At 33.5% G+C, this 15,799-nt stretch overlaps 1 protein-coding gene across 3 annotated transcripts in view; it reads left to right on the top strand.

Annotated features, from left to right (window-relative positions):
- The window catches only part of CSTF3 (cleavage stimulation factor subunit 3), a 70,014-nt gene that overhangs the window by 23,407 nt on the left and 30,808 nt on the right, over positions 1–15,799 (top strand). The window contains exon 3 of one of the 3 annotated variants that reach the window (XM_077863526.1): positions 6,137–6,268. The exons of the other annotated variants lie outside the window; for them this stretch is intronic. The gene's annotated coding sequence lies outside the window, so the exon portion shown is untranslated. The remainder of the gene's footprint in view (positions 1–6,136; positions 6,269–15,799) is intronic. 3 annotated transcript variants of the gene reach the window in all.

The raw sequence follows: 15,799 nt of genomic DNA, 5'->3' as shown, positions 1-15,799 counted from the left end.
TTCATTTTGAAATTGTTAATTTTGTCAGGAATCATTGATGTTTTTCTTCTGATAAATTAATTTTTTGGTATGTTTGAGTGTGAATATGTATTCTATTCATGACTCAAACTTTGAGTTTATTTATATTTGAAAACTATTGGAAAGCATTAGCTTTTCTTGCATCTACATTTTTTCTTTTTAAGTAAAATTTTTTTGAAGATTTTATTTATTATTTGTGAGAGAGAACAAGTGGGCAGAGGGAGAAACAGGCTCAGAACCCTGGGATATTGACCTGAGCTGAAGGCAGATCCTTAACTGAGTCACCCAGGCGCCCCTCCAGATTTTTTTCGTTTAAACAGCTTAGGTGGGGGCAGCCCCGGTGGCTCAGTGCTTTAGCGCCGCCTTCAGCCCAGGGCCTGATCCTGGAGACCCGGGATCCAGGCCTGTGTTGTGCTCCCTGCATGGAGCCTGCTTCTCCCTCTGCCTGTGTCTGCCTCTCTCTTTGTGTCTCTCATGAATGAATAAATAAAATCTTTATAAAAATTAGACAGCTTAGTGGTTAGTGTAGTTAGAAAAGAGATGATTTACAAGATTTCAATGGTTTGTGATGATAGCAAGTTTTGCAAATCATACACTATCATTTATCAGTAATACCTTTAAATTCAGTCATAAATCACTTAGGAAGATCACAATTGCTCTTCAGCTCATTAGGTTTATAGAACCTTAACTAGTTTTATATTTTTATGAGAACCATTGTAAGCCACAGAAAATTATCTTGAGTGATTTGTTAGTTGGCCAAATGGCAAGTTATTTCAAATAAGAATGTATATGTTTTTTAACAACCTTGAGGTCTTTGGCTTTAAAACAGAAAGTGAGTCTAAAAAGTTACTGTGTTTGCAAATGCTGTATATTTTAAGTATTTAGTTTTTTTGCTGCTTGAGGTACAGATTAGAAAGCTAACACTTTAAAGAAAACCATTTTTCTGTTAGCAATTAAAGATTGCTTAAACCATGGAAGTGGTATTTTCCTAGAACCCGGATGTTTGATTGTAAATTTGAATTTCCTGAGTTCCTAGAATAGTAAGATTTACATTTAAAGGACAGACAGGGAACCCTGGGTGGCGCAGCGGTTTAGCGCCTGCCTTTGGCCCAGGGCGCAATCCTGGAGACCCGGGATCGAATCCCACGTCGGGCTCCCGGTGCATGGAGCCTGCTTCTCCCTCTGCCTGTGTCTCTGCCAGTCTCTCTCTCTCTCTCTCTCTCTCTCTCTCTCTCTCTGACTATCATAAATAAATAAAAATTAAAAAAAAAAGACTTTAAAAAAAATAAAAGACAGACATTCCAAGTCAAAACTTATTTATATTTAGGTGCCTGATACAATCCTTTAATAGCTGGGGTGGTTATTTGCCATGGATCTCAATTGCAGCAGGATTACCTCTCCTCTGTTACTGCAACAATGGCATCAGTTTTTGTTAGTGCAGAAAAGATGTTTGAAAAATAGGTAGTTTCTTGAATTGCAAGAAATTTGCAGATTATAAAGGATAGTGTGGAAGAATAGAAATGGTACAGAATTTGAAACTTCGTGACCTAGGATTTTGTACTTTAAGCTCTTCTACTGAATTCCTGTTCTTTTAGGTAAGCCATTTATGTATGTGTGTGTGTGTGTGTGTGTATATATATATATATATATATATATATATATATATGTATATATATATATATATATATATTTTTTTTTTTTTAAGATTTTATCTATTCATGAGAAACAGAAACAGAGAGAGGCAGAGACACAGGCAGAGGGAGAAGCAGGCTCCATGCAGGGAGCCTGATGTGGAACTCAATCCTGGGTCCCCAGGATCACACCCTGAGCTGAAGGTGGCGCTAAACTGCTGAGCCACCGGGGCTACCCTATTTATTTTTTTACAGTAGGTTCCATGCCCAGTGTGGGACTGGACTTCATGGCACCAAGATCAAAAGAGTTGACTGAACCAGCCAGGCACCTTCCTCCTCTTTCAAATTTGTATTATGAGAATATTAAAACAAAAGTTGAAAGAATAGCACGAATATTAAATACCTATATACTTTCTACCTTGATGTGTTGTGCCCATACATACTTTATCTTTCTCTGTATAAAGAATATTTTCCTACATAACCACTATACTATCACACTGAAAAGGAATACTGGTGTTCTATAATGTAATATGTAGATCATGTTTACATTTTTCACCTGTTCTAGATTCATTTTTTCTAGAATTCCCTGTTTCTATGAAGGATAAGATTATTTGTATATTATGCCTTTAAATGTTCCAATTCTTTTTTTTTTTTTTTTTTTTTTTAAAGGGAGAGTGCTCACAAGCAGGGAGTAGCGGGGACAGAGGAGAGGGACAGAGAATCTCAAGCAGGCTCCATGCTCATCACAGAGCTCGGTCTCAAATCTCATGACCTCTTTGAAGGCATGAACTGAGCTGAAATCAAGAGGTGGTGGCTTAACCAACTGAGCCACTCAGGCTTCTCCATAATGGTCCGTTTTCTGCTGTCCCTAGTGTTTAAGTAAAATTTACCACACAGATTTTGTTTCTTATTCTTAACCCTTCCCCATCTGAATAGGAGAAACATTTAATGTGAATTCAAGTATTGTTTCCAGTAATTTGTATAAAAATGAAAAGTCCTATTTATTCTAGACAAGAGTTGTCTTTAGAACTGTTGTAATGTTAGGAGTTTCAGTGAGAATTTCTTTTTTTTAAAGATTTTATTTATTTGTTCTTGAGAAAGAGAGAGGCAGAGACACAGGCAGAGGGAGAAGCAGGCTTCATGCAGGGAGCCTGATGTGGGACTTGATCCTGGGTCCCCAGGATTACACCCTGGGCCGAAGGCAGGCACCAAACTGCTGAGCCACCCGGGCTGCCCAGGAATTTTTTATATTTTTACTAAGGCAACTTATTCTAAATATAAATATGTTTGCAATAAACTAAAGTTTTTATAGATCTTAACCTAAAATATGCTTGGAATTGAACTGGAGTTCTTAAACATAGGCAGATGTTTTTCGATAATATTTTCATTGTAAATCTCAAAACTATTAAACTTTATGGAAACCTATGTGGACATCACATAAAGGAAAAAAGTATATGAGGAAGATATTTTTGAAGGTGAATGATTTTTCTACAATAGATTCTTAGAAGAGTTCAGGTTACATTTTAAAAATACATTGTTGATTTTCAGTTGTATCCTGCTGACAGTGATTTTACCTTCATTTTCATTACCGGCCTCAACAGTAATAGCTCAAATTTATTAGTCCTTTAATATATTCTGGCACTGTTTAGTACTCTGTATGGGATATGTGATTAATCACAGTTGGCCTTTTGAGGTAGGTATGTATTATACCTCATTTTTTCCAGATGATCAGCTTTTCTGAGGTTTTAGGTTATTATTATTATTTTTTTTATGATAGTCACAGAGAGAGAGAGAGAGAGAGAGAGAGGCAGACACATTGGCAGAGGGAGAAGCAGGCTCCATGCACCGGGAGCCCGACGGACTCGATCCCGGGTCCCCAGGATCACGCCCCAGGCCAAAGGCAGGCGCTAAACCGCTGCGCCACCCAGGGATCCCAGATTTAGATTATTTAAACAACTTTGTTAGCATCAAAGTGTTTAAAGAAAGTGGGAGGAGTTTATAGACAAGTGTTCTAAATCCTGGGTCTGGGCATGTAGTCCTTTGAAAAAGTAGATTATGTATAACTACTCACAACCACATACGGTTAAAAATGTTTTAGAAATTGGCATGGTTTAGGAACTTCCATAGAGCTTCATCTTACAATTTGTAAAATGTTACTTCAAAAATTCTATGTAATTTTACCCTTCACAATTGTAAAGTTACTCACAACCACATATAGTTCTTACAAGTGTTTTAGAAGTTGGCATGGTATAGGAACTTCCATACAGCCTCATCTTATAGTTTGTAAAATCTTACTTCAAAAATTCTATGTATTTTTACCCTTCACAGTTTCAAAAAAAATTTTAGCTGTGTATATTTTAGTCTAATTTCAAATAACAGGAGTTCTAAACACAAACACAGCAAATCTAATTCTGGACTTTTTATTTGGTAAGAGCTCATTCTTCAAAACTATATTCAACATTAATGTGAGAACAATCCATTTACCTTCTGTTCTTAATAAGCACTCATGAGTTTTATTAGGATGAAATATTCTTAAATCAAGGCCAGAATTTAAGATTTAGTGCCTTTGAGTATCTTACTTAACAGTTACCTTTTCTTTCTATGGAAGTGTGGAAGCCTTGCAAAAATAAGTTTTCTGATAGGATAGACTTATTTATTGTGGTGTGTGTGGGTGTGTGTGTGTTTGGGTGTTTTTGGAGGGGAAATCTTTAAAATATTTGAAATTATGAAAAACTTCATGAAAATAAAAATGAAAAATTGTAAAGGGCACAACAATATTTAGTGCTCCTTTTAAAAAGTTGTGAAAGAGGATCTTGGCTCCTATATTTAATAGGAAAGTCTTAGTTATTGAAGCTGGACCAACATTTCAAGTTATTTATAATTTATGGTTTATCAGACTCAGAAGGTTAAGATATTTTTGATACATCTCCAGTCTATGTCACTGAATACTGAAATATCTTTTTATTCAACTTCCTGGTACTGCTCAATTGATCCTAAATAAACCATTATGATGAAATGTAAAAATTCAGATTATTTGCCTATAAAATAATTTTGCAATTCTAAATTTCATAATTGAACCATAGAAACTCACTTCAGTGTATTCAGTGATAATCATTTTTAATAGGGAGAAAAGTATAATCAGTTTAACTTTTATCAGATTCTATGCAGATTAAAATATGCAAAATTTTATTAGCAAATCCTTTTGGCAAGTAATTTTATATATGGAGTCTTTAAAAGTACCTTAAAATTGGGGATGTTTACTAGAATGAAGACTTAATAGATATGTATTGATGTATTTGCCTGCATTGTATTAATTTCCCAAAGTGTTAAACTATTTTTTCTGTACTACAGTTGACTGTTGATAGGTTCTCAAAAAAGTCATCAAATACATTGCTTCAGGTTCTTGCTTTCACTTCATGTGTCAGGAGAAAATAGGGGAATTAACTTTCAAGTATCTACTGAATAAATGCATGCTAGACACCAAGGTGCTATGAACATCTCAGTGAACAAGTTTACATTTCGGTATAGAAAAATTATAAGATGGCTGTTGGGTGCTATGATAGAGAAAACAATATGTGAGGATTGTTCCAGGAAATCTATGGCAGCAAGACTTATCAACAGGCCTGAAATTTGTGAATCCCTGGCAAAGGGAACCACTAGTTCTGTCTCAATAGAGGCAAGAAAAAAAGAACATTGCTTTATTTGAGCAGTTGAAACCACTTAATAGTTGATAAGCTGAATTTTGCTTCTAGTCCTTCCCACTATTTCAAACAGATGACTTGTGACTATTACATGAAGTATTTCTTAGTTACAAAAACATAGGAGCTTGATAGTTAATAATTGCACCCAAGCTGTTAGGAAATAGAAATGGAGAAAAAGCTTGAATATCTGAAACTTTATAATGGGTAAAATAATGTGAATATAATTTTGCTCTAGGAAAATAGCAAGTTGAGAGAACATAATACTGGGCTATTGTTTTAAGTCCATGCCTACATAAATTTAGATGTTAACTGGAAGTTTGTTTTTTACTTTTCAAAGAAAAATACATGTTGGTTAGAAATCGTCTTTTGGTTTCATTTTTACTTGGCATTTCAGTCTTAGAAACTAATAGAATTAAGAAGCTATAAGACCCTTTATTCCCTGAAATTGCCTTCAGATTGAGGAAAATGTAACAATTGGCCAGACTTCTTTTGGGGGAAAGAAAAGCCTTTTCAAAGGTAGAAACTAGTTATTTTTTTATAGGTAGATAAAACCTAAGTGGTTGCTTTAAACAGTTTGATTCCTAGAAAAGTTTTCACCATAAGTAAAACCTGTTTTTATTAAATGCCTCTCCTAGGACACCACATACCGGTGTCTAGTTTACTCAGTAACATGATTTCCAGATTGGTTAAACAGAGGTTAGTGTGCAAGTGTGCACTAAAAGGGACAATTGTACCAAAAGGACAATTAACCAAGATTTTTAAAATGTCCCTTATACTTTTGTTTAGTATCAAAGATTGAAACTTCGTTTTGAGGAGAACCCTGGAACTAATAGCCTGATGTCTTATAAATATTTTTGGAATACATAAAGACTGGATAAAAATAAAGCACAAGAGCTGGTTTCCAAACATCTTTTTTTGGTAAATATCTATTCCAGTTTCTAAATTTTCAAATTTTTGTAAAGTATAAAAATCTCTTAGGGTGGAAATATTGTCTACCCACTGCAACATGTTAATGAGGAAGGAAGTATTAATAAGAATTATTGATGTAATGATAAGTTATATTAGAAAGGTATTACATGAAATAGTGTTCTTATAGCTATAAGAGTAATTGAGAATTATACTGGAACTTTGATTACTGAATTAGTGAATTCTGGTTCTTGACTGGTTTTGGCTACTTTCTGGAATCTTTTTTTTTTTTTTTTTTTAATTTTTTAATTATTTATTTATTTATTTATGATAGTCACAGAGAGAGAGAGAGAGGCAGAGACATAGGCAGAGGGAGAAGCAGGCTCCATGCACCGGGAGCCTGACGTGGGATTCGATCCCGGGTCTCCAGGATCGCGCCCTGGGCCAAAGGCAGGCGCTAAACCGCTGCGCCACCCAGGGATCCCTACTTTCTGGAATCTTTAACAATCAGTGTTCTCTTCCAATTGGAAATTGATATACTAATAAAAATTCATACATTTTAACTGAGTTCATGTTTGTAAATTTTATGTTTAAGAATTAGTTATTTCTTAGTCAAAATCTGATAGATTGATTAGTTTTTAATTAGGAATAAATACTGGGATGCCAGATTAAGTATAAAATTTTGTATTTGGTAGCTTTATATTATCTTTACTATTCACATAGTAACATTTCTTCAGTCTCCCGGGCCTCCTTAAATGTTCTGGACATATTCCCATCTCCAAGGTTTTCTTTACAAATTAACTCTTGTCTGCTTTAAAAGTATTTATCCAGGTAGCTGCTTAACTAAGTTCTCAGTCTTCAAGACCAAAGTGTTGTCTTCTCTGTGAGATCTGCTGTGGCTACTGAATTAAAAATTGCTGCTCAATTCCCATCTTGTCAAAACTTCATCTTTCCTCTATTTTTTTCACCTGAAATACTTAATCATTTCCTAATATATTGAACAGTTTACCTATTATGCTTATAATTTGTCTTTTGTACTCTGATATATTTCAGAAACTGAGAACAAGGCTTGACACATAGTGGCACTCTATATTAATTTGTTGGATGAGGGCAGCCCGGGTGGCTCAGTGGTGCAGCCTTCAGCCCAGGGTGTGATCCTGTAGACCTGGCTGGGATCAAGTCCCATGTTGGGCTCCCTGCATGGAGCCTGCTTCTCCCTCTGCCTGTGTCTCTGCCTCTCTGTGTGTCTCTCTCTGTCTCTCATGAATAAATCAATAAAATCTTAAAATATATATATATATATTTGTTGGATGAAATATTGCAGTGGGAAGTAAAATTGAAATTATCAGTTTATAATACCAGAATACAATTTTTTTAAAAGATTTTATTTGAGAGCACAAGTTGGGGTAGGGACAGAAAGAGGGAGAAGCAGACTACTGAGCAGAGAGCCCAATGCACTCCTGATCCCAGGATTCTGGGATTATGACTTGAGCCTAAGGTAGCTGTTTAACTCACTGAGCCACCCACATACCCTTTGAATTTTAATTTGTAAGGATTAGAGTATGGTACCAACTTATGACAATGTATTATTTTTTATAAAATTAAAAATCCAGTAGCTTTCCTGTTAACAGGTTAAAAAATATACTTCCGAAAAAAAATGTACTTATGGTTTTTCTAAAAATACAAAGGTAGTGTTTTTGTTTGATACCCCCAGATATTTAGGTATTGTATAATAAGCTTCAATGACATTTAGAGTTACCTTGATGTATAACACAAAGTGTTTTTTAAAAATTACTCAAAGGGCATTACTAATATACCTGCCATTTTGAAGTAACTTTAAAAAAAATTGGTTGTGATTTAGTTTCAGATAAAATTTTAAAACCTGGTGTAAGATAAGTGCCCCACTAGTTATAATAAAGTTTTAGCAGTATTATGTTGAAGTGAAATTTCTGAGACATTTATATGAAGTTAAAACTTTTATTTTCACATGTTGATTTATCGATTTCAGATAGTTTTGTTGTATTAGTAAAGTGTAAACAGTCTACTTCTTTCCCTCCCCCTTTCACAGCTTTGACTAACATTGACAACATTGACACAATCCCAACATCTGATTGATGAGTGGGAATTTTTTGCAAATATTAAAAATATATTAATATTAAAGTATTAAATATTACTAACATATACAAATACTTATTTTAATCCATAAACCTAGCTTTAAATAGATTTGTTTTTAAAAACAAATATAAAAGATGAATTACTCTAGCTTTTGTCTATAAAATATTATATTACATATATTCTGTGTTAAGTATTATTTATCAAAAAAATATTATTTATCATTTTACTTTTTGTTCTTCTAATTTTCACCCAAGCTTCACTTACTTAGGCATAGCAGACATTAAAGGTAAACTTAAATTGCTGGATTCGTAAAGTGAGGATGAGTGACACTTAACTTGGGAATTGTGTAATAATAGGAAATATATTTTGGTTAGTTTAATTCTGTATTTTTTTTTAACCTTTGGGATTTAGTGTCTCAATGAACATTGGATTTTAAAGTTAAGTTACTTTTCAAGATAGTTTGCTACAAAATTTTTTCCCAAGTTTTTTGAATGCTAGATGTTTAAGAAAAATACGTTGAAGACTTGGATAGTATGGTGAGCTTGGTTACTCTCCATTAGCAACTAAAACTACTGGACTGAGTTTGAAAATCATCTTAAAAGCCTTATTGAAGATTTGATAGTATAGTAAGGAATTGCCAGGCCAAAAACATTGGGAAACAAATACAGAAAAACAAAAATAGGAACACTGGGAGATAAGCAAAGTACCTCAGTTGTTTTTACCCTGAGAATCTTTGCACACCAGGAGAATGCAAGCTGCAATTTTGAATGCTTCTAAGCTCCGGCAACAAAAGTCAAAGCCTTGAGCGTTGTGATCCTGAGTAGAGTGGAATGGAGAAGCCCTGATAAGTTATAACGCTGAGTTGTTCCTTGCATGGATTTGTGGTTCAAATAAATAAGCACTTGGTGTTTTTTTTTTTTTTCTTTTCTTTTTTTTTTTTTTTGATGTTTCAACAACAACAAAAAAACCCCACAAAAATCCATAAAGGTGGACTCAACCTGAATTTAGGCTCTTAAGAAACTGATAAGCTTACTCATACCCTTTCTGGAAGAATGTACCTTCATCATAAGTTGCAAAAGAATCTCCACAAATATTTTTCCAAGGAGAAGGATTTCAGTTGTTAAAAACAGCATGAAAGGAAATCACACATAGCAGAAACAGATCTGCAAAGACTTCGTTTAAGGTTGAATTGAGTTAAAACAGATTAGACACACTAAAGAGAATAGAAGAAATCCAGATTAGAGTTTAAAGAGACCGCGAGATAGGAAATATGAAAGAGGATTAAGAGCCACAAAGCATAGAGTGAAAATGTGTTTAATTGGAAGTTTCAGAAGCACAATTTGAAGATACACATACTAATTTTCCAGAATTAAAGAATTCAACAGATTGAGTATGCTCAATGGATCCCAAGTAGTTAAAAAAGAAAAAACTTCCCACCTAGTCACATGAAAATGCAACCATAGAAAACAAGACAAAATTGCAGAAGCCACAATATACAAAAAGTCAAAGGACCAGATGAATGCAGATTGATTGGCAACTTCCCAACAACAATGGAAGCCAGAAGACCTTGGAATTGCCTCTTTAATATTCTGAAAGAAAATAGCTGTCAAAGTTCTACATACAGAAAAATATGGGGATACAAAAATTCTAGGCAAGGTTAATAAAAACAATGGCATTGTCAAAGATAATAATTTTGGACATTTCCAGTTATATACAATTTCCTCAAGCTTAAAAATAATAGTATCCATCCGGTTACCATAAATATTTGTTTTCTTTAGTTTTCTCCCCCAAATTCACTCCGTTCTAATGAAAGTTCTCATAAGTGAATGGGCCTTTATTAGAATTGTAATTAATAGTATATTTTTAGTTTCACTTTTAAAGAAGAAAGCAATTAGGAATTTTATTATATTTATAAAATAAATTTGGTAGATCTTATTTCATCACTTTAGTGCTTGAAGTTTATGAAGTGTGTGTTCAACAGTTTGTGTTGACTCCTATTTTTACCCATATATAATCATTCCAATAATAAAATGTTACTCATACCTTATAAAACACTTTAATCTTGAGTTATACTAATGTCTTATTTCTTTAGTTGATACTCATTTTTAGGTTTGAAAATTATCTGAGTTAAATTTGTATGGTAGTACTTTATCAGTTTGAGATAGATTTCTTTTTAAAATGCTTAAATTCTTTTGAGTGTTTTGAAGTTGCAAAAGTCCTGCTTTGAATATATTGTTAATTTAACAGTATTATACATCTGATTTCTGCCTGGCTGCTCAGTTGGTAGAACATCCGACTCTTGTTCTCAGGGTCGTAAGTTCACGTCTCATGCTGGATATAGAGCTTACTTATTATTTAATTTTAAAAAATCAAAAATAAATCGGAAGATTGTAATTTCTGTGTGCATAATACATATCCCATGTCTTTTTAGAGTATTTGGAGGGTTGGTTTAGAGTTTTAAAATACATATATATTATTTAAAAATATGGTTCAGAAATCCAAGATACTAAAGGGACCTACAGTGAAATGTTTTTCACCTACCTGTCCGTGAGTCATCCGTCCTCTCCTCAGTGACAAATGCTCAGCCCGTATTTTTGTCTTCTGCTTTTACATGAATAATTGCCTTTTATTGTGCACCTTGCTTTTCTTTCTTTGTTGCTTAACAAAGTGAATTTTTAAAGTTATTATGTTTTACAGAGGGGTGTTTGGCTCTTCCCAGACTTGTTTTAATATGAACATTACTGCATTGAATGTCTTTCTACATGTCATTTCCTATGTGTGAGTATGTTGTAGAGTGTTTCTAGATGAGGAATTGCTGGATCAGAGAGTATGTTGGATTTTTTTGAATTCTCTATATCCACATTCCTTCCCTGCAGAATTTGTAAAAATTTAAAATACAATTGATATTCCTTGAAAAAACTCAACTTCCTCAGATCTTCTTAATATACAATCTTATTACAGTTTAAAACTTTTGTCAGTATAAGTAAATAAGCTCTGTGGTTTTCATTTGCATTTCTCTTATGAATGAGATTGAGCATGTTTGCATGTTGAAAGACTGGATTTCTTTTTAAGCTCTGATACTTTTACCACATTTTTCTGTTTTGCTTTTTATTTGCAGAAACCTATATATTATAGAAGGGATACCTCACAATTTGCTGTTTAAAAGTTGAAGTAATTTTGTCATAATCTTTAAATAGTATGCTCTCCTTATTTATGTTCTCGGTGTCACATTCCAAGAAAAGATAAATATGCCCTATGATGAAAAACCAATATTTCTCTCTCTCTTTTTTTTTCTTTAAAAAAAAAAAAGTTGGGATCCCTGGGTGGCGCAGCGGTTTGGCGCCTGCCTTTGGCCCAGGGCGCGATCCTGGGGACCCGGGATCAAATCCCACGTCAGGCTCCCGGTGCATGGAGCCTGCTTCTCCCTCTGCCTGTGTCTCTGCCTCTCTCTCTTTCTCTCTGTATGACTATCATAAATAAATAAAAAATTAAAAAAAAAGTTTTTATTTATTCACAAGAGACATAGAGAGACAGAAAGAGAGGCAGAGACACAGGCAGAGGGAGAAGCAGGCTCCATGCAGGGAGCCCGACATGGGACTTGATCCCGGGTCTCTAGGATCACATCCGGGCCAAAGGCAGCGGCGCTAAACTGCTGAGCCACCTGGGCTGTCCCAAAAACCAATATTTCTCTTTGTTATTTTGGTGTTCTTGACTTAACTCTCAATACTTTGCTTTAAAATACATGTTCTGTGCTTAGATTTTCATTTAGTTGATCAAACTTACAATTTGCCATTTAAATCTTGTGTTCACAAGTTATTTTTCTCACATGTCTTGAGCTTTCTATATTCTTGCAACTCAATATTAGGAAGACATGAGAAGAAAATGTAATGATAATAGTTTTAAGTAGTACTTCAAGTACTTCTTTTGCTAGGTACTTTTTCCCCCTTAATTGACTTACTATAAAATATTTGTGAAGAAAATCTTGATTCACAGTATAAATTTTCTTGAGCTATTATTATTTTTTAAAAGATTTTATTTATTTATTCATGAGAGATACACAGAGAGAGGCATAGGCAGAGAAAGAAGAAGCAGACTCCATGCAGGAAGCCTGATGTGGGATTCGATCCCGGGACTCCAGGATCACGTCCTGGGCCGGAGGCAGGCGCTCAACTGCTGAACCACCCAGGTGTCCCTTGAGATATTAACAACAGGCTTCAAAATTATGAGGGCACTTTAAAAAATTATAGAAAGCGCTTTGAAGTGAATTTTATATATGGATTAATTTGTACTACCTAACATGAAACATTTTGTTTATTAACAGTAAACGTTTTTAAACTAGTTTTCCCAATAGTGAGGTAGTTAAACACTTGTAAAATCTGGATTTCCAACATGCATACCCTCCTATCCAACAATGTATCTCAAATGTAGCATTTTGGAAGTTCATCCCTACATTATTTTAGGCCTTGTTTGTGTGGATATTGCTTGATGAGAGGAATGGCAGGGGCGGGAGGCAATGGTCTTGTCTCTAGCCTCTTTCCTCAGGTTTAGGTAGTGGTTAGAAAAGGGCTGTCAGCTCAGCTTCTTAGAGAAACTGGGCAGTAGGAAACTTATTTTCCTATTACTTTTTACATGTCACAGATTTTGATAATCTGACAGCTACACTAACTTGTAACATAAAGTCTGGACAAAATTAGACCTGTGTATGTTAGAATCCACTAGAAAGCATGGCCATCTGTTTATTAGATGAGAGGAACCTTCCTCTAGATTTCATATATAAGCTAAAATATTACCTTGATCCAGAGCTTGCTATTCAGCTTTTTTTTAAATATATAAACAAACATAAAAATAAATAACAGCACTGTGAGGGTCTGGTTTTTTATAGCAGAAATGTCAGTATAATCCTTCGTTCTTGTCTACTGAAACCTAATGGCAGTATTCCATATAGAATTTGAGCTTAATTCTTTATTTTTGGCGATATCACTTTAGAAAATGTTCCCATAAACATATCTTTAGAGGACCTAAAATGTAAAACATAAGCCAAACATTTCAAACTCTATAAATCAAATTGCTTACAAAATAGGGCATACTTTTGTTAAGCCTTTATAGGCCTGCTTGGAGAAAGGTACTTAGGAACTTAGGTAGTAAGGAAAAAAGTTTTTAAATTTAAGTACCTGTTAGGTTATTTTATAAATATTCTGGAGATAATAAATACTTAAAATTTTAAAGTAGGACTTATTAAAATAGAATCAGAATTTGAATTTTGGAATTGTCCATCACAGAGAAGTTTTAGGTCTCAATCTTATTCCATGATTCTTTATAGAACTTAATATTGTTTTTACCTGAACTATTCCTTTGATTTTCATAAAGATAATTTGTTAGTTATGTCTACTGTTAAAATCTCACTTTCGGAGTCCCAATTTCTCATCTTTCCGGTGGTTATTTGAAGCAGTGCTACATGGGAAATAAAAACTTCATTTAAGAGAATTAAAAAATTGATTTGGGTGTTTGCATGGAGTTTAAACCATGTGAAAATCTACTTTCAAAATCCATAATATCATTTTAATCAGTCTTTATTTTATAAAATTGTTATTCTAAATTGACTGACACTATAATCTTTCTAAGCCATTTTATTAAGGTGGGGTTTTTCAGTTAATGTTTCAACAAGAGTTATAGAACTCATAGCTTTTTATAAAAGTTATTCATTTATATTTTTACATTTTCATAGGTATTTGAGTTAGTATAATATTAATTCCACAAGCTAACTTTGAATATGCAATCAATGATAAATATACCCACATTGATAGGGCAACTGTTTATTGAATGTTCTATGTAGGCACTTTGTAGGTGCTGTGAAATAAACTGATGAAAGTCAGTGCCTTTGTGGGATTTTTTTTATGATGTTGACTCATTTGTTTTCAGATAAGCCAATGGAATATTGAAAAAAATAGTTACAGCAGGCTTTCTTTACACAGTTGTCACTAAAGCTAAATATGTGGGTGAATAAAAGTGTTGATTAAATGGTTGAATTTTAAAAGACAAGCATAATGAAGTGGCATCAAAGGAATGGAAGTTAAGAGAAATGAGAGGAAAAGTGAATTTGTCATTATTTAAAAGGGAAAATAAAACTCCTATTTTTCTTTTATAAAGGAGTAATACAATACAATACCTGTTTATTGCAGAAGAATTTAAGTACAAAGGGGGAAAATCGTATTCCCACTACCTGACACTACTGTTAGCTCTCAAGATGTAGCTATCTATAAAATCTTAAGAATTTTTGCAACTTAGGTTTTCCACATGGTAGCATATTTTTGTCTGTCTTATACCAAATTGCTTTTAAATAATCAAAGTAATCCATTCTAGATAATGTGCTATTTAACCAGTCCTTTGTTGTACATTGTATTGTTTCCAGTTTTTTGCTTTATAAGAAACTTACACACACAAAAAAGAAAGAAACTTAACAAATAGGATTTTATTTAAATACTTTTACTTGTATAATTTCTTCAGATTAACTCTTTAGAATTGGCATTTCACTATCAAAGGTTGTTGGCATGATCTTTCAAATAAGCCAGGTAAATTGCTTCTGAATTTTAATGAGAATGGCCAGTGTATAGTTTGCCCAAGAATAGAGAGGAAAAAGATTAAATAAATGTGGAAATTTGGTGGAAAAGATGATTAAGAGATTATTTGGTGAGCGTATTCTTAAATGCAACTTGGAATTAGGTCATTTTAATAACTATGTAGGATTGAGAAAACTAAAATTGGGTCATAATACAAATGTTGGTTCTGGTGTTTTGGATAAACACCAAATGTCTGGATATGGAGGGCAGAGTTGCAGAATTTAATTATTTCTGATCTAAAATTAGAATATTTGAATAGAAGCATTGATTAAAAATGTAATATTTTAGTCTGAGGAATACACTAAATTTTGTATAATGAGGAAATGGATTTTTTCCACATTCTTGAATCTTGTGTTGATAAGGAAATTGAAAAGTAGGCAAGTTGCTCAAAAAGTAGAGAAATGCAATCTACTAAATTTGTATCCACTTCATTATGGAAGCTTAATCTTGCTTTTCCAGAAGTGATTTTCAGAAAATCCAGATAAAGTATTACCCATGATACTACATACCTTTATCAATGTTATACTCGATTTAGCAATGTAAAAGCATATAATCAATGCCAAGGAAATGAAAAGTTTATGATGCCATTGAAAATTGCAAGCGGAAAAAAAAAATTGCAAGCGGAATCGTTTTCTCATGAATCTATCAAAATGGGAAAGAAATTGATTAGTGAAACTAGAATGATTCACAGTAGAGGAGTGACTAAAATATGGCTTTTGTCCAATGATAATTCAATTATTAATTTTTTAAAATAGCAATTCTCAATTCATAAAATTGCAAATGTAGGGGAAAGTATAGTAAGAAAGAATTG

Source organism: Canis aureus, chromosome 21, assembly GCF_053574225.1.
Source record: "Canis aureus isolate CA01 chromosome 21, VMU_Caureus_v.1.0, whole genome shotgun sequence".
Taxonomy (NCBI): domain Eukaryota; kingdom Metazoa; phylum Chordata; class Mammalia; order Carnivora; family Canidae; genus Canis; species Canis aureus.
This window is presented reverse-complemented; position numbering and strand designations above follow the sequence as displayed.